Source organism: Chelonia mydas, chromosome 13 (assembly GCF_015237465.2).
Source record: "Chelonia mydas isolate rCheMyd1 chromosome 13, rCheMyd1.pri.v2, whole genome shotgun sequence".
Taxonomy (NCBI): Eukaryota; Metazoa; Chordata; order Testudines; family Cheloniidae; genus Chelonia; species Chelonia mydas.
In genome coordinates this window covers 27430031-27449681 of record NC_051253.2, presented here as the reverse complement: position 1 = coordinate 27449681, position 19651 = coordinate 27430031, and the positions used below count along the sequence as shown (strand labels likewise).

Genomic DNA, 19651 nt, shown 5'->3' with positions numbered 1-19651 from the left:
AATATATTCTTTGTTCAGCCAGAGCTGCTGATAATACTATGACTACAGAAAATTAATGGGTCTAAAGACTCCTTACTGGCATGTTTGCCAACTGTTGAACGGGGACAAATATCTACAAACCATTTAAATACTCTAAAAAGAAAAGGAGTACTTGTGGCACCTTAGAGACTAACAAATTTATTTGAGCATAAGCTTTCGTGAGCTACAGCTCACTTCATCGGATGCATACTCTATATGCTTCCCAGCTAAGCTGCTTCTCCGTCTTTATAAAGCCGTGTGGTGGGCTTCACTAGACGACAGCTTGAGAAAGCAAGACAAATAAAACATAGTCTGCCCTGACCAATAAGGGCTGCAAGGGTGGGGTAATAGGCAGTGGTAGGGGAAATAAATGGTTCCTTACTGAACATTAGAACGGCCTAGTGATTAAAGCACAGGAGGTCTGGATTCTATTTCTACCTCTGCCACTGGCTTGCTGTGTGATCTTGGCCAAATGGCTTCATCTCTCTGGCCCAGTCCCTTATTGATTTCCATGAAAGTGAGGAGCCTAAATATCTTTGAGGACCTGAGCCTCTGTGTCTTGCTATCCCCCCATCTCTAAAGTGGAGATAATGTTCAAAAAGAGGGCTGGGAGGCTGAATTCAATAATGCTTGTAAAAATTCCTGATGGCTTCCTGTGGAAGGCACTGAAGTTACATCTACACTGGCCTCTGGACATGGGTACTGGAGTGTGGGTATGCTCTCCCATGTACCCTATATCTGTGCTGAATGTCCAGATATCCTGTGGTGGACACAGGTATATGCTCTGGACCCAGGAATACCCATATCCACGCTGTAATTTTTGGTACACCTGGTCAGCGCTAGCATTTCCAGGGTGGTATCTGTGTCACAGGAGACGTTCTAGGGTCCTCCTTGCTGCTGGTGGTATTGCAGATGCCTTCACACATTTGGCGATGACAGCTCCCACTCACTGCTCTCCCCTGCCCATCTTAGTGGAAGACGTGGAGCAAGTGACTGATGATGTGGTTCTGCCACTGCTCCTTCTTGCAGGACAAATGTGCCTGTGTTGCAGTACATGACCTGCAAGAACCTTGGTTGAATGGCCTCAAACCTTTCTCACAAGCCAAAAGTGAGAGACTGGGACAGTGACTGATCCACTGATGCTATGTGACAGAGAAACGCAGGAGGTTGCTGGTGCTGTTACTGTATATCTATGATTGGACAGCGGCTTCTGGGCCAGGAGGATCAGCACGGTGTGGTGGGATCACGTTGTCTTGGAAACCTGGGATGATGAGCAGTGGCTGCAGAGCTTCAGAATGAGGAAGCAGATGTTCCTGGAGCTCTGTGAGAAGTTGGCTTCTACCCTACAGTGGCAAACCACTTGGTTCTGGAGACCCGTACAGGTGTAGAAGTGGGTGGCTATTGCCCTCTGGAAGCTGGCAATGCTGGACAGCTATGGTTCAGTCACAAACCACTTGTGGGTGGGGAAGTCCACTGTTGGGCCCATTATGGTGCTGGTTTGTGAAACTAACAACACTCCCATCTACCCATGGGTAGTCGCCATCACAAAAGTTCTGGAAATTATTGCTGGGTCCCAGAAAATGGGATTTCCAAATGGCGTGGGGAAGTGGCACCCACATCCCATACTTTGCCCCCCTCCCCAGGTAGTGAGTGAATACATCAGTCAGAAAGGGTATTATTCACTCGTTTTTCAAGGCCCAGTGGACCACAAAGGCAGGTTCATAATCACTAACATTGGACACGCAGGGAAGGTTCATGACACCAGGGTGCTAAGGACATTGAGACTGTACTTGAAGGAGGAAAAAGTGACTTTATTCCCCAGAAATGATGGGGTTCTGTATGGTGTCTCCATGCCCAAATTTATTCTTGGGGACCCCGCATACCTGCTCCTACCCTGGCTAATGAAATCCTACCCCTACATCAATGACCTGCCAGAATGAGAATTCAGCTACAAACGAAGCATCAGCAGGATGGTAGTGCAGCATGCCTTTCGGTGGCTGAAGGCTCACTGGCAAAGCCTATACACCTTGCTGGATGCCAGTGTGGCCAAGCTGTCTGCTTTATTGTGGCACGTGTGCTTCATAACATTTGTTAGACTAAAGGCAAGTACTTTAGGACAGAATGGACACTGGAGAGGACTGGCTTCCAAAGCGTTTATAGACAGCCTGATCCAGTGAACGTTCATACTGGTTGCTGGATCACAGTAGGCCAGGGAAATCTGGGATGCAATTTGTGCCTACATCTTGGAACAGCGGGTGGGCAGAGGGTGACCTCAGCCTGGTCTGAAACAAAGTGCCCCACCCCATGCAGCTGTTGTAAAAACAATCCCAGGAACAACACCTTGCAGGGAATATTCCCACTCACCCTCCCGCTGATGGTCATTATCCAGTCGTTTCGGTAAAGACTCAGTACAGATAATTGGGACAGTGCACCTCCATGGGAACAACACCTTCTGGCTTATGCGGAAGGTGCCTGCCAAGTTAAATTGCACTTTCATTTTGTGTTAATGCTCACACCTGTTAGCTGCACCACAGTTTAGGGGGATTGTTCAGTGCCCGAGGACCTTGAGAATCGTTGGTGAAGGGGGGTGTGAGGAGCTCTGACAACCATTTCCTGGCAACTGTGATTGCGTGTGGGGAGACGGGCACTTACTGGCTGTTAACTGTGAGTAACCCCAGGGTTCAAAGTGGTGCTAGTTTTTGAGGGGTGGGGGAAGGTGACATTTTAGTGCTGTTCAGGGTGTGATGGCAGGTATTTCACTTTGCTTTTCCTGTTCTCTGTTTTGTAAAACCCACAGGGAAGTTCACCCAGCCCATCTTTCTTTCTCTAGGTCATAAAGTTACCAGTTATTTCCATGCACAGTGTACTTTCCTCATGTCTCCAGCTTCCCTGTATTCACACACACTTGGACAGGGGATTGGGAGGTGGTTCTGGGAAGGACAGAGAGGACTTTACAGGTCTCTGCCCCAGACAGTTACATGACTCAAGGCATGGACTGGAGGGTCCCACAGCAGAAGGGTGGACAAAAAACGTAGGTGTTCACCACAGCCCCAATGAAGGGTCCACACATCAATAAAGGAAACACACATTTATTGAAACTAGTGCATGTAGCATAACTCTGAGCATTTTTTAAAGGAACTGAGAATTAAAACAGAACCGATCAGATGCCCCGAAGAACATTACAACTTCACTGTCTGTGACCCATCTCCTTGGCCTTCATCTCCCCTTTCCCCGCAGGAGGGGAGAACAGCTTCCCTAGACAAGGGGGGCATGGCTGTGGAGAATGTTCCAGGGGGACAAATGGGGCATCTCCTGCATGGGGCTTGGGGGCTAGATACATGCTGGCCTTCAGGCCCAGTCTTGGGCTCATCAATCTCCTGCATGGTCACAGGGCTCCCCCTGGGAGGGGTTTTGGGTGCCAGTGCAGTGCCTGGAGTGCTGCGGCCTCCCCGCATCATGGGGGCTGGTGTCCTCCATCTCAGCAGCTTGGTAGGCTGCAGATGCAGAAGGATGTGGAGTCAGAGGAGGAGGTGCCAGCTTGCGGTTACTGGCAGTGGCTATTGTGGCAGGCAGGACCCAAATCTGTTCCTTCACCATTTGTATCACGGACTGCAAAAGGGCATGCTCCCGGTGCCTTTGGGAGAGCTCCTGTTCCCTGAACCGTGCGTCCTGCTCCAGAAACCAGAGCGTTAATTCCCTCGGCCTCTGGACAAAACCTTCCTCCCACTCCATAGCCTGTGGCTCCTGCTCAGTGGCATGTTCCTCCCTTTTCCTCAAAAAGTCAAACTGCTCTTGGCTCTTGTCGATGCCAATGAGCAGCTCCACCAGTGTCCTCCTCCGTCTGCCCATGGGGTGCTGCTCCTGGCTTTGGGCAGAATGGGCGCAGTCTCCACAGCCAAAGGTCCTGCCAATTCAATCACAGGCACAACATTATATTTTATTTTTTCTTGGAAAGCAGGGAAGAAACCCCCCCCCCCACATAACAGAACTCTGCTTTGGAAGGCCACCAATATAGATGCGTTTCAGCATTTTGGAACATGATTTGTTTCATTATCCTTGTTTCTTCAAATGACTTTTGCAGCCCCCAGGAAAGAAGCAACTGCTGGAAATGGTATGTGGCACGAACTAAGGGTTTTAAAATATTTAATGTCTTAAAGCTTCTGATTGGGCTGGTGGGCTGTGAGGTGCATTTATTTCAGGGGCAATGTTAAGCGCTCTCAATTTCTCCTTTACAGGCTGGCCATCTGGTGGAGAACATTGCAGTTCTGAAAGCACCAGACTGAAAAAGGGAATTGGCTTTCCAGTCCGGTGGTGGGGATCTGGCAATCTGTGCTGTCGGGATGTCTGTGCCACTTGTCACCCCTTTACATATCGCTGAATGCAGGGTTTGGTGAGCCATGAAGATGGAACAAGCCCATTTATGCTGCTGTTGAACCTTAAGAACCATCTGGAGTTTCTGCTGCACCAAATATTTGCTGACATACACTTACAGGACCGAGAGGCAATTCCAATGGAAACAGACGATATTCAAAGTTGCAGATGGAGCCTGCATGGAGGGGGAGAAGGAAACCACTTCAAATGCCCACGGACGCATCCCCAAATCAGCCCCTGCAGCATCAGGAAATCCGGAATACGGAAAGAAAGAGTCACATCACAATTTACTGTGTTCCAGGGACTTTCAGATCAAGACCACAAGCCACTCGCCTTGCCACTGCAAAGGGAACCACATTGTGTTTGTGCAACCGGAGCAGATCCCTGATCTACCCCCATTTCTCCCAGCTTCAGCAGCATGGATCTGAACAGGCAGGTGCTGGACACCAGGGCATGGGAATGCCTGAAAACATTTGTACCGTGACAGAGAACTGCTGTGAGAAATGGACCACTTGTGCGTAAAGTTAGGCAAGTGTGTCTTTGTGGGATCAGGTCCATAAAGGGATACCACTAATATAAATATCACAGTACCATCCTCACGGGTGGGTTTCTGCCCCTGCTCAGAGCCCTGGAGGCCGGCTGTCATGGAAGCCATGCAAGAGCAGGGCCTAAGAGTTGTATAACCAAGGGAAATGATTGTCTATGTTTTTCAAGCTCATTTTCTTGGTGTATTTGACAGCATATAGCAAGTTTCAGAGTAACAGCCGTGTTAGTCTGTATTCGCAAAAAGAAAAGGAGTACTTGTGGCACCTTAGAGACTAACCAATTTATTTGAGCATGAGCTTTCGTGAGCTACAGCTCACTTCATCGGATGCATACTGTGGAAACTGCAGAAGACATTATATACACAGAGACCATGAAACAATACCTCCTCCCACCCCACTCTCCTGCTGGTAATAGCTTATCTAAAGTGATCATCAAGTTGGGCCATTTCCAGCACAAATCCAGGTTCATATAGCAAGTGTCACTGTTTTCCCCCTTATAAGCCCTGATCCTGCAATCAGATCTGCCTGGGCATCAATACTGATGTTTATTTATTTTCCCAGACTGTGTGGCCCACCTATAATCACAATTTCTATTGTTATATGATTGCAAAGGATAATTTGTCCCTGGTCAATCATTATGATCCCCTGACTAGACACCTTATATCTTTTCCTTTCTAATTATACTATAAAATAAACAAAAACAACAATAGCTCCTCCTCCTCCTTTCCAGGTCATATTTATTATCCCAGGAAATTCAAATGGGAGGCTGCCTACCACTGATTTGTTAATATGTCAACTACAGTAACTGTAGCTTCCATGTACATTGGCCAAACCGGACAGCCTCTACTTAAAAGAATAAATGGACACAAATCAGATGTCAAGAATATTAACATTCAAAAACCAGTCGGAGAGCACGTCAACCTCCCTGGTCACTGGATTACAGACCTAAACGTTGCAATACTACAACAACAACAAAAACTTCAAAAACAGACTCCAACGAGAGACTGCTGAATTGGAATTAATTTGCAAACTGGACACCAATAAATTAGGCTTGAATAAAGACTGGGAGTGGATGGGTCATTACACAAAGTAAAACTATTTCCCCTTGCTTATTTTTTCCCCCTACCGTTACTCACACCTTCTTGTCAACTGTTGGAAATGGGCCATCCTGATTCTCACTACAAAAGTTTTTTTTCTCCTGCTGATAATAGCTCACCTTCACTGATCACTCTCGTTAGAGTGGGCCTGGCAACACCCATTGTTTCATGTTCTTGGTGTATTTATATGTCTTCCTACTGTATTTTCCACAGCGTGCATTCGATGAAGTGGGCTTTAGCTCACGAAAGCTTATGCTCAAATAAATGTGTTAGTCTCTAAGGTGCCACAAGGACTCCTGTTCTTGTAACTTCTGTGGTGTCCTAGCGAGCAGCAGGCAAGATTAAACCGGCTGCTCTCAGGGCAGGTTTGTACGGCAGCTGGGAGGTGGGATTCCCAGCTCGGGTAGCCATACATGGGCTAGCTCCGCTTCAGCAGCGGTGTGGCTGCAACAGCTCAGGCTGGCCACCCAACTACATACCCAGGGCGCCAAGCAACAGTCGTACTCAGGCAGCCTGAGCCGCCACGGCCACAATGCTATTTTAGATTGCGAATGTAAGGGGACTGTTGCCCCCTTACTAACATTCAGTGGGGGTGTTCTGGTTGGCTAGCTGCTGGTACTAAAAGGGGAAGGGTCGATGGGAAATCAGGACCCTGAGACTGACAGTCCCCAGGAACAATGGGGAGAGGCCAATATTCCGGGTCAGCCTGAATGACAGGGCGGGCAGGTTAATCAGGGAGTCAGGAAGCTAGGGAGGTCCTGTCCTCCCTGTGAGCTGGAATTGCCTGGGTCAGACAGAGTGGGGCTGAGCTAAAGAGAAAGCAGGGATGCAGGTTGAGCTGGGGAGCAGAGCTGTGCCAGAGCCAGAGCGGCCAGAAAAGCAGCCCAGGAAGCAGGTCAGAGTTGGGAGCAGTCACAGAAGCAGCCCAGAGCGAGCAGACCCTGTGCTGGGAGCAGAGCTGCAGCCACAGAGCCAGGGACACAGCCCAGGGAGAGCAGACCCTGTGCTGGGAGCAGAGCTGCAGCCCCAGAGCCAGAGACACAGCCAAGGGAGAGCAGACCCTGTGCTGGGAGCAGAGCTGCAGCCCCAGAGCCAGGGACACAGCCCAGGGAGAGCAGACCCTGCGCCGGGAGCAGAGCTGCAGCCCCAGAGCCAGGGACACAGCCCAGGGAGAGCAGATCCTGTGCTGGGAGCAGGGCTGCAGCCACAGAGCCAGGTGTGGTGAGCAACTGGGGCCAGCCAAGGGGGGGACCCTGGGCAAAGGGCCCAGGGCAGAAAGACACCCCCAGCCAAGGTTTCTTGCAGGCCAGACTGGGAGGGAGATCTTAACCTGATGGGGGCTGACGCTGGGAAGAAGGGTCCCACCACCCAAAGCCTGGAGGTGTGTGGCCACCACCATTGCAAGTGTCCAACCCGCAGCATCCCTGCAGCACAGCCAGGGCCTGAGAAGGAGGCCTGGGACCTACAAGGAACAGACTGTGAACTGTCCTGACGTTCCAGGGACACTGTTTGAAATGTTCCCTACCACAGAGTGGGGTGATATGGTTTCCTTTAACCTTTCCCATTTTTCTTTATTCTTTTTAAAAATTAATTGTTAATTAAACAACTTGTATTTACTTTAAATTGTATGAAATGATCAGAGGGTCAGAGAAGTGCCCAGTGCAGAGAGAGTACCCCGGAGTGGGGACACCCTAGCCCCTGTCCTAGGTGACCACAGCAGGGTTGGGGGTCGAGCCCCCCAGGAATCCTGGACCCAGCCTTGTCGGGGTTATGAGGACTCTGCCAGACAGGAGAGTGGAAGGGGAGTCCTCAAGGGCAGGGAGGTCTCTGGGTAAAGGAAGTGGGAGCGAGGACTCAGATCCTTTCACTAGCCCACTTCATTGGGGTAGTGCAGAAGCCAGGAAAGTTCCCCACAATAGTGGGACCATTCCCCCGCTTACACGAGCTCAAGCAGAGCTAATGTGTGTATAGTACCTGAGCTGGGAATTACATCTCCCAGCTGCAGTGTAGGCATACTGTCAACCAAAGAGCCAGCAGAACCAGTGGGAATCACATGGGTTAATGACCATTCACTTCCACACATCACAACATTCCTGGGTCTCAGGCCTATGCCCCACCCAGGTTCCAGCTCTCATGAGTCAGGACAGACAATGGCTTTTTTTTATTGCTTCCCTGAATTGTCAGTCACGTCCTCCATTGTTACAACACTATCTCTAACCAGTATATAAAGGCAGAACAGAGGGTGAGGTACAGGTTCTGCTTGGGGAAAAAAAAAAGTGAGGTGAGTTGTTCTGTTTCTTACTGGCCTGATCCCTGGAGTGAAGACACTTCTACTCGAAGAAGAAGAAGTAGTTTGAGTTTTAAAGGTAATGAGCACGATTAAGGTTTAGGGTTGTTTTTTGTTTTAAGAATTTCTGGTTGAAATTGAGACATAGCTTGTCTTTCTCAATTACTGAGAGACTTGTGTCAATTCACCAAGGTAAGCTACCTAGTGGCCCTAGTTAAAAGGCTAAATAGAACTTGTATCTGTCTTGTCCTTGGATTAAAAGCTAGGTTCAGTTTGCAGTGTGTATTCAATAACAAAATAACTCTTAAGAGATGCTAGTTCTAGTTGTAGGTTTATCTTGATTTCAGGTGCTAAATTTTCCTAAAAGCAAGCCTTAGGGTGTCTTAGGGTGGAAAGAGGAAAGGGGGATATGTGATCTATCTACCTTCAGTGCGTGTGGGAGAGGGTGTTGAAACGACTGCTGATTGCCTGCCTGTCTGTCAACTGGAAGATGCAGATTTCCTGGGTGTAAATTGCTTCCATACAGAGTCTTCCTGTATCAGTCAGAACTCGGTGATGTCTGTCGTGACACCTAAATGCTGACTTGTCCTTCAACTAGCACAGCTCTTTCCAGGGAAGATTTGTGTCGACATGTGCAAGTAAACATGCTCAGTTTTGCAGTTAGGCAAATGGGCACTACCTGGAGGCAATTGTACTTGGCTCTGGCATTGAGCCTGTGATTCCTTCCATCCTAAACCTTTTGACCAGGAGAGAGTGTATTTGAAGGAGGGAAAAAAAATGGGAAGGAGAGCTTCTGCCTCTAAGCATGTGCACTGCAGCCCTATGCCAGGTGTCCCAGTGCTGAGGCCCCAGAGCACTGCAGTAACCGGGGAGGCTAGGCGTTCCTCTCCCACCTTGCCTGCAGGGCCCAAGCCGGTGGGTGAGTTCTGAGCAGGCTTATCAGGTCAGGCTCTTATACGTGAGCTTCTACAAAACTGGGAGGGGAGAGGAACCACCTACCTCATAATTCTAACCTGGCGATTTGGCTACTCACCTGGGATGTGGGAGACCCCTAGTTCAAGTCTTCCCCCCCCCTCCCCCACCTCAGGGACCAGGGATTTGAATGGGGAAGTGCTATCTCTCGGTGAGTGACCTAACCACTGGCCATGAGGCACTGCGATGAAGGCTTCCTCCGCCTCTCCTGTTGTAGCTGTTCCACTGAGAATAAATAACGAAAATCACTGGGCCAGAGAGCGGGTGCATGAGTGACTGTGTAACCTGGTGGTTAGAGCACTCTGGATCCTGGGTCTCCCACCTGCCGACCCCCTGCTCCAATGGCATTTTCAAGTTATTTATCCACAGTGGAACAGTTTCCTCAGGAGAGGCTGAGGGACCTCGGCCTAACAATACCCCATAGCTCTTCTGTGAGATGGCAGCTCCCTGTTCAAATATTCTCCCCCTCAGGTGGAAGGGTGGCATAAACCACCATGCTTGTGACTCACGTTCTGGTGTGTCTGACTCTCCCCATTCATTGTATGGGAGCTGAATTTGGGCTCTGTGAAACCCACAGACCTTTTTCCCCCGAGTTGCCTAAAGTTAGGCATGGTGACACTCGGCAGCCTCACACTGAAGTTTCTCTGTGACTCTAACCCATAGTCCCTAAAAGCACCCCTGGAGAGGGATGCAATGAGGTGTCCATACTGCACTCTGGGCTTGCATAATGGAGCTCTTGACTCCTAGGGGGCCATGAAATCCTGTTTGAGAGAGCACCAGCTGCTGTGGCTCTTCACTCTCTGAACAGTGAAACCTGCCTGGCATGGGTTTCGTCTCTTCAGTCAGCGGCAGTGCTAGAACTTAGTGATGAGCTCAGACATGAGGACAGTCTGCTGCACTTCTCCATCTTGCCTTTCGGTTACACTGGACTGCACAGTGTCTGATAAAGAGATGGAAACACTTACCAGTCATAGATTCATAGATATTAATATCAGAAGGGACCATTATGATCGTCTAGTCTGACCTCCTGCACAACGCAGGCCACAGAATCTCACCCACCCACTCCTGCGATAAACCTCTCACCTCTGTCTGAGCTATTGAAGTCCTCAAATCGTGGTTTAAAGACTTCAAGGAGCAGAGAATCCTTCAGCAAGTGACCCGTGCCCCATGCTACAGAGGAAGGCGAAAAAACCCCAGGGCCTCTTCCAATCTGCCCTGGAGGAAAATTCCTTCCCAACCCCAAATATGGCGATCAGCTGAACCCTGAGCATATGGGCAAGATTCCCCAGCCAGACACCCAGGAAAGAATTCTCTGTAGTAACTCAGATCCCATCCCATCACAGGCCATTGGGCCTATTTACCATGAATATTTAAAGATCAATTAATTGCCAAAAACATGTTATCCCATCATACCATCTCCTCCATAAACTTATCTAGTTTAATCTTGAAGCCAGATAGGTCTTTTGCCCCCACTACTTCCCTTGGAAGGCTATTCCAAAACTTCACCCCTCTGATGGTTAGAAACCTTCGTCTAATTTCAAGTCTAAACTTCCCGATGACCAGTTTATACCCATTTGTTCTTGTGTCCATGTTGGTGCTGAGCTTAAATAATTCCTCTCCCTCTCCGGTATTTATCCCTCTGATATATTTATAGAGAGCAATCATATCTCCCCTCAGCCTTCTTTTGATTAGGCTAAACAAGCCAAGCTCCTTGAGTCTCCTTTCATAAGACAGGTTTTCCATTCCTCGGATCATCCTAGTAGCCCTTCTCTGTACCTGTTCCAGTTTGAATTCACCTTTCTTAAACATGGGTGACCAGAACTGCACACAATATTCCAGATGAGGTCTCACCAGTGCCTTGTATAACGGTACTAAAACCTCCTTATCTCTACTGGAAATACCTCGCCTGATGCATCCCAAGACCGCATTAGCTTTTATATCACATTGGCGGCTCACAGTCATCCTGTGATAAACCAATACTCCAAGGTCCTTCTCCTCCTCCGTTACTTCTAATTGATGTGTCCCCAGCTTATAACTAAAATTCTTGTTATTAATCCCTAAATGCATGACCTTACACTTCTCACTATTAAATTTCATCCTATTACTATTACTCCAGTTTACAAGGTCATCCAGATCTTCCTGTGTGATATCCTGGTCTCTCTCTAAATTGGCAATACCTCCCAGCTTTGTGTCATCCGCAGACTTTATTAGCACACTCCCACTTTTTTGTGCCGAGGTCAGTAATAAAAAGATTAAATAAGACTGGTCCCAAAACTGATCCCTGAGGAACTCCACTGGTAAGCTCCCTCCAGCCTGACAGTTCACCTTTGAGTATGACCCACTGTAGTCTCCCTGTTAACCAATTCCTTATCCACCTTTCAATTTTCATATTGATCCCCATCTTCTCCAATTTAACTAATAATTCCCCATGTGGCACGGTATCAAACGCCTTACTGAAATCTAGGTAAATTAGATCCATTACATTTCCTTTGTCTAAAAAATGTGTTACCTTCTCAAAGAAGGAGATCAGGTTGGTTTGGCACGATCTACCTTTTATAAAACCATGTTGTATTTTGTCCCATTTACCATTGACTTAAATGTCCTTAACTACTTTCTCCTTCCAAATTTTTTCCAAGACCTTGCATACTACAGATGTCAAGCTAAAGGCCTTGAGTTACCCGGATCATTTTTTTTCCCCTTTGTTAAAAATAGGACCTATGTTAGCAATTCTCCAATCATACGGTACAACCCCTGAGTTTACAGATTCATTAAAAATTCTTGCTAATGGGCTTGCAATTTCATGTGCCAATTACTTTAATATTCTTGGATGAAGATTATCTGGGCCCCCCGATTTAGTCCGATTAAGCTGTTCGAGTTTCACTTCTACCTCCATATCCTCGTTCCCATTTGTCATGCTACCATTATCCCTAAGATCCTCATTAGCCTTATTAAAGACTGAGGCAAAGTATTTGTTTCGATATTGGGCCATGCCTAGATTATCCTTAGCCTCCACTCCATCCTCAGCGCTTAGCGGTCCCACTTTGTTTTCTTCTTATTTATATGGCTATAGAACCTTTTACTATTGGTTTTAATTCCCTTTGCAAGGTCCAACTCTACTTGACTTTTAGCCTGTCTCACTTTATCCCTACGTGTTCTGACCTCAATAAGGTAGCTTTCCTTGCTGATCCCTCCCATCTTCCACTCCCTGTATGCTTTCCGCTTTTTCTTAATCACCTCTCTGAGATGCTTGGTCTATAACTCCTGCCTATGAATTTTTTCCCCTTTCTTGGGTTGCAGGCTTCCGAAAGCTTCTGCAGCATTGACTTAGTGTTCCCAGGCCTCCTCTGCCTTTAGATCCATAAGTTCTTCAGTCCAATCCACTTCCCTAACTAATTTCCTTAATTTTTGAGTCAGCCCTTTTGAAATCAAAAACCCTAGTCGCAGATTTATTTTTGTTTATCCTTCTGTTCAGTTTGAACTGAATTAGTTCATGATCACTTGAACCGAGATTGTCCCCTACAACCATTTCTTCTATGAGGTCCTCACTACTCACCAAAACCAAATCTAAAATGGCATCCCCTCTAGTCAGTTCAGCAACTACTTGATGAAGGAATCCATCAGCTATCGCATCTAGGAAAATCTGAGCCCTATTATTATTACTAGCACTCATCCTCCAGTCTATATCTGCAAAGTTAGTCTCCCATGATCACGCAGTTTCAATTAGTATTTACTTCATTAAAAACATTAAAGAGGGCTCTATCCATATCCAAATTAGATCCCCCAGAAAGCAGGGGACAGGAGTAACAGGTGGGTTTGGATCTGCACTCATGAGCTTCCAAGTGCATCAGTATAACTTGGGACAGCCATGTGGTCCTAGTCACCACCATGGCTAGGTTGGATCCAGAGCTGCATTCACTCATCCACCAAAGGGAAGGTGGTATCTTTGTGCGCTGATCAAACAAACCTGCTCCAGGTTTCTAGAAGACAGTTGCTGGCCTAACTCTGAACAATGTGCTATGTATGAGGCACTGCTGCTACTTAGAGGTGATACTTCACTCCAGGTTTCCAGTCCATCCTGTGTGTGGTCAATCCCCTATACATGCAGCAGCAAGCTGGACTTCAGTGCTACAGCAGGCTCTCGAACTTCTGGTGTGCTAGGCTGGAAACTCTGCAGCAGCTTCTTCTCATTAAAGGGCTATTTATTGTATCCATTTTCTTACTGAATTCAGGCAGTGCAGTAATCCCCGGTTACTTTGTTTAAATTCAATTTATTTAATGCTGTCTCAACACTTTCAGTTCCCAAAAATCCCAGCAACACTTTGAGTATTGAAAGTGTATAACTGCTCTATAGAACAGGTTTCAGAGTACTAGCCGCGTTAGTCTGTATCAGCAAAAAGAATCTAAGGTGCCACAAGTACTCCTCATTCTTTTTGCTCTATAGAAGTTACAGAATCTTCAGCTTTCCCGATATCTAGGCAGTGGGCCCTAGATTCTGCTGGTCTCCCATCTGAGACCACTAGGTCAGTGTAAATATACCTCAGAGCTATTGGCTTCCGGCTGTCTGCAAACTGACAGGCGTCACTGCCATTGCCTTATGCTTGGTTCATGTTGCAAGGACTTCCTTCCCAACCGTAAGTGCTAGATGGCGAGCTTCACTCTGAAAATGAGAGGTGCTCTGGAGCACAACTCTGTGCTAAGGGATGGCTTCTGCAACATGCCCTGAGGCCAGGGGGCTGGGCATATTACCCCACTTAGCTGTCTCCAGAGGCAGCTGAAGTGCTGCTTAGCTCTTGCTATTTGCAGCCTGACTCCTCCCCCAGAGCATGTTTGGGGGTAGCGGGAGGAGTCTCTTGATAATATGAAGGGGAAGGCAGGTAGGTCTAACTCAGTACTAACAGTCTCTTGTCAGCCTGACTTCTCCCTTTCCTTCTGGCACTCTTAGAAAGTGGTGAGCCGAGTGGCCAGTCTTCCCTTGGTCCGCTCTACCTACAACATGGTGTACATGGCCTACTCTTCCACCAAAGAGGCACCCCTGCATCAGATCTGTGTGTGGTGTGGCAGAGAGAGGGGTGAAGACCATGGCTGAAATGGCAGTCTGCTGTTGACTCGAACCTTCTGAGTGAGTACACTATAGAACGCTTGGTATCTCTGGTCACTGGCAGCCATGTCCATGGGAGTGTGGAGATGGCAGCATCTCCTCTTCACATGCGAAAGCTTGATGTCGATTGCTTTCAGTCTCCTTCAGACCAGTTAACCCCAGTGCATTGCATGGGAGCAGACTAGTGTCACTTAAAGTATCCATGAGATACATATACTGCTGTCTGTGGTTTTTTCACGCTCTGCTGCAATGGCAATCTAAACAAAGACACAGGCGGTGAGTACACAGCCTCCAGTCACAGCCTGGCCCCACCAAGCCAAGGGGAGTTTCTCCAGGGACTCCAGTGGGGTATGAATGCCACTTTTTGAGTTTGCCTGGGTGATGCTCTGAGTGCACCATGCTTAAAGCCCTGCATGGGGATTCTCTTTAGCTTGTCAATGCACTTTGACACCTTGGGACAGGCAATCAGAATACCCCACCCTGAGCTGATGGATTTACAGAGTTGGGAAGAGTACCATGTAACTGTCTGCTGCGTCCCATCTACCGCTAAGGTCCTAGCACAGTCTGGGAGGGATGCCAAACCTTTCTGGGGAGAGGCTGCTGTCAGCTACAAATGGGAAGCTGGTGGTAAGTGCTTTCACAAATGGGGGATGGAATAGCACACCAGCCTGTCTGTAAGGAGACACCCATGCTAGGCTGGTTCCACTAGACACTGAGGCAGCTGTTGAGTTGAACTGAGATTTGATCCACCGGAGACGGCCAGAACATGTTGTAGAAGGAACATAAAGCGAGGGACTTCTTGGTAGCGGACTGCTCTCTACTCAAATCCTGGGAGTCTGGTGTGTTTCTGCTCACATTACAGCAGGACCTGCAAGTGACAAAACCATCTTGAGAACATTTAAACTCCATACAGGGTGATAGGGATAAGCTATTTTAAATGTGGCGTGATCTGACTCAAGATTTATAATAAAGGCAATGAGTCTGAGCCACAGGATGTCTGAGGAGAGAGGGGCAAACTTGGAGGAAGCATTAACTCTGTGTATCCTGACTGGCTTCATATAATATGTCCCTGATGCTGTGCTGCTTCTATAATTTAGGTCTACAGCTGGTGAGACTTTTGTCCCCCAGAAAAACTAATAATGGTGGGGGTGGGAGGACAGATTTGGGAACACTTTGCAGATGTAGACAATTTTGAGTTCATGTCAAAATGTTTCACTTTGACCCTCTTGAAACAAAAGTTGTCTTGAACTGAAAAATGTATTTTTTCAGTTCAACTTCTATCTTAAACACCATTAAATTCTCTAAAGCAAACCATTTCACTTTGGGTTGAGCAAAATGCTTCATTCGACAACTTAGCTTCTTGGAATTGCCAGCACTGCTGCTGGAGAGCAAAGTTTAGTATGATCAACTCGATTCTGATGAAAAAAGAAAGAGGACTTGTGGCACCTTAGACTAACAAATTTATTGAGCATAAGCTTTCGTGAGCTACAGCTCACTTCATCGGATGCATTCAGTCGAAAATACAGTGGGGAGATTTATATACACAGAGAACATGAAACAATGGGTGTTACCACACACACTGTAACGAGAGTGATCAGGTAAGGTGAGCTATTACTGGCAGGAGAGCGGGGGTGATGGACACCTTTGCTCTTGCTACTTTTCAGTCTTCCCATTGTGCTGATGTTGGCTGCTTCATAACCTGTTGTCTCCATCTGATCTTAGTCATTGGCATAGAACCTTTCCTACCTAATTCCAAGATCTATGGCTCTTCCCCCTCCAGGTTGATTCTGTGAAGCAGGGAGTTGATCATAAGCTTTCGGTGCAACTTTTTCCTGGCCATCCTAACGTTGGTGGATTGGAGCAGGAATCTTCCAAAAGGGAATGTAGACCCGCTGTACAGAGCTTGAGGTACCAGGTTACTGGGTTCTGGCTTGGTTGGGAGACAACCTTTACCTCGTTATACATAATGACCCCACTCAACCTCTCTTAATCTGCTTCCTTCCAGAAGATGGAATCTTTGGCTCTTGTCATGTCCCACAAGATCACGCAGCAGCTGCAGGACACCTTTCTGAGCCTAGAGTCTATGATCCAAGCCCTTCCCTTCAGCATTCAGGACAAGATGAAATGGGCCTATTGCAATGTTGCAGAGCTTCATGCTTCCTTCTCTGCTGCCAGGTCCTTCCAGGATGTGTCCAGCAATATCCTGATCCAGAGCCAAGAGAAGATGGCCATGGCCGAAAAATACATGGATGAGCTGCTGGTATATCTGAAGCATAACACCCACCTCTTTTGGCTTGTGGGATTAGTCTCACCAATGGTCAAAGCTTCTGCTACCTTTCAGGAAGCTGACCAGGTGGAAGAGGAGTCGGGACTAGCCTGCAGATACCTCCATGTAAGGACTTGAGTAACACATCTGTTCACCACTGCCACATCCATGTAATGGCAATGTCCTTGTGGCTTTAATCACTCAACCCCATACCATGTGTGGCTTGCACTGGAAAGGCAGCTCTGGGTGACGAGACGACTCCTGCAAACTATGGTGACTGACTTTGGCAATGTGCCTAAACATCACTGTGTTCAAATAGCCATGCTGGAGTAGCTTTCTGAGACCAGGGCTTCTGTGACCATGATGCACTTGCGTATGAAGTACCTAAAGAGAAAATACAAAAGGATGTAGTCTAACTATTCTAGCAAGTTTAAAGAGGAATTTTATACCGGGGTAAAGACTGTACTTGGTGTAGTACTAAATTGACTTATCAGTTCCGCTTGCCCTCCTGCTAAGGTGTTAGCCAAGTAGCAAGGGAGTAAGCAGAGGCCTGTACTTTCAGCAGAACGCAACAGAAGACTTTCCCCTAGAACACTGCTATCCTTGATAGGCTAAAAGCAGAATTTAGACTGAATTTGTAACCATTAACTTTGCTGTTAGGGATGTCCCATCCCTCTGCTAGTCTTAAGCACTTGTTGAAAGACTTGTTCCTTTAGGGGAAGTATTGTAGCTAGTAGCAGAAGGTCTATGATTCAGGTGTAAGAATGATACTGACCAATGGAAAGTGGATGTTTTTGTTTGTTTTTCTTTCTGATATTTCTACTTCAAAAAATAAACCTTCACATCATACAAACATTTCTTGGCTAGATTTCCTTGTTCTTCCCCTTCCCCTAGCTAACTAAGAAAGAGTGCTTGACCATTGAAGAGATTTTCAAAGACCTAGTATATCCCGTCGAAAGCTTGAAATAATAATCAGTGCAGTTATGGAATTCTAGTCTGATAAACCAACTTCTAGTACTGCATCCAGCATAGTTTGGGTATTGCATTGCTGAGTTTATGGGGGATTAGGGTAAGAGCCTTTTGGCAATTCATCACCTCCAAATTCCACTTTCTGGCCAACTCTACTGGTAGGAGATGGGAAGAAAAGAATTATGGGTTACAGCTGGGTGAAACTTTTTTGAGTAACTCATTTACCAAAACAAGGCCACTTAAAGCTGACAACAGCTATTTGTGAGTTCAATACTAATCCACTGTATGGCTTCAGCAACCAATTGTTTGGGTAGCTTCGCCAAACAGGAGGAGGCAGAGGAGCACCTTCAACCAATAACTCGGTGGTTAGGGCACTTGCCTCACTCATTTGTGGCTCTTGGGTATTTAGCCCTCTTTCCTTAGATTTTTTATTTTATTTTAAATCTTTATCCTGTTTTGGGTTCAATGCAACACTTCATTTTACTCCCATCCTCCCCCAAACAACTCTTCAATTTATCATAAATGAAAGAGACACCCAAAACCTTGGTTTTAGGTTCAACTCAACCTGAATTTGTATTCTTTGTATTAGAACTCCGTGAACTGAGAAATCAGTTAACAGCACAGCTGTAATTGCATTACTATGCAGAAGGGAAGGTAGGACTAGCTTGCCCTGGAGCAGTGTGATAAAGATATCTGCTGTTTCTGCTGTCTCTCTTCGTCACATGAGAGGTGTATTCTCATAAGGTGGAGAGAACTCTTCTCACAGAAACAAAGACTGGCTCTTGAAGTGAATATGGAGTAATTTTGGTTGAACAATACCAAAGTCTGCAGTGTCCTTTTCATAATACTTCCAAAAGTGCCTAAAATCCCATTGACTGGTCAGCAATTCACGAACATGGGCAAACAACTTAAATTGCCCACCCTTCTCTCAGGTATTCAGTCACCAGGCCTTGCTGGAGACAAAATAAGCCAATCTGAGTTGCCAAACCAGTGTTGAGAGACTTGAACTAAAACCAGACAGGTCCTATCACTCCACTGCCCTCCTTGTCCCATTATCACCACATAATTACTCTTTGCCAAAGAACCATAAGCAAATCTTGGTGGGGTGAGTTGGGAATAGCATTTAAGCTCTTAGGAGAACTAGTCACCCTATAAATAAGAAACAGTGACACCATAAGGAACTAAGCTGCATTTAAATTTAACCGTTCCTGAGATTAAAATGCTTGTTTTGGAGATAATTATGGCAGACCTCTCATGTATTTTACCTCAAACAGCTAGTATATTCTCAGCCTTAAATCCATCTTAACATTGCTCTTGTCTAGCAATCCAGAACCATTTACAGACCACAAAACTTAGGCTTAAACAATAGAGTATCTTCTACAACTGGGGCCCCTAAGCTGTTTTGTCTTGGGGAGCCCCACACACTGTCCTCTTGTCACAGAAGGAAAATCATTCTAAAGAGCTTTTCATGCCAAGATTTACTTGCAATCTGTTTCAGTTTATGGGGAGAGGTCTGCGGGATACAGTAACACCAGCACAAGACTTCATGTGAAAACAAGTTAGTTCCTTTCGTGGAGACAAGGGTGTGTACGTGCATAGGGGTGCATTAGCTATAAATTCTAAGTTGGCTCAGAGTCAGAACAACACAGACAAGATGACTCCATTCCATGTTCATAGGTCTCGGAGAAACACTCATGAAGAATATATTTTATGTTATTTAACACTTTATCTATGACCTGGAAAAGAAAAGAAAATCCTCACTCATGAAGTGTGCAGATGACTTAAAAAATGGACTGAGTGGTAAATAATGAAGAGGACAGGTCACTGATGCAGGGTGATCTGGATCACTTGGTAAGCTGGGCCCAAGCAAACAATATGCGTTTTAATAGGGTTAAATGTAAATATATAGATCTAGGAACAAAGAATGTCAGCCCTAGTTGCAGGATGAGGGAGCCTATTCTGGAAAGTAGTGACTCTGAAAAAGATTTGGGGATCATGGTGGATAATCAGCTGAATATGAGGTCCCAC

At 46.7% G+C, this 19651-nt stretch overlaps 1 long non-coding RNA gene across 1 annotated transcript; it reads left to right on the top strand.

The window, feature by feature from the left end:
* Positions 1-8280: 8280 nt before the first annotated feature.
* Positions 8281-17972, top strand: LOC122462735. The gene is made up of 4 exons (XR_006285481.1): positions 8281-8397; positions 14233-14409; positions 16169-16296; positions 16394-17972. It is a non-coding gene; the product is annotated as an uncharacterized LOC122462735 (long non-coding RNA).
* Positions 17973-19651: the final 1679 nt, after the last annotated feature.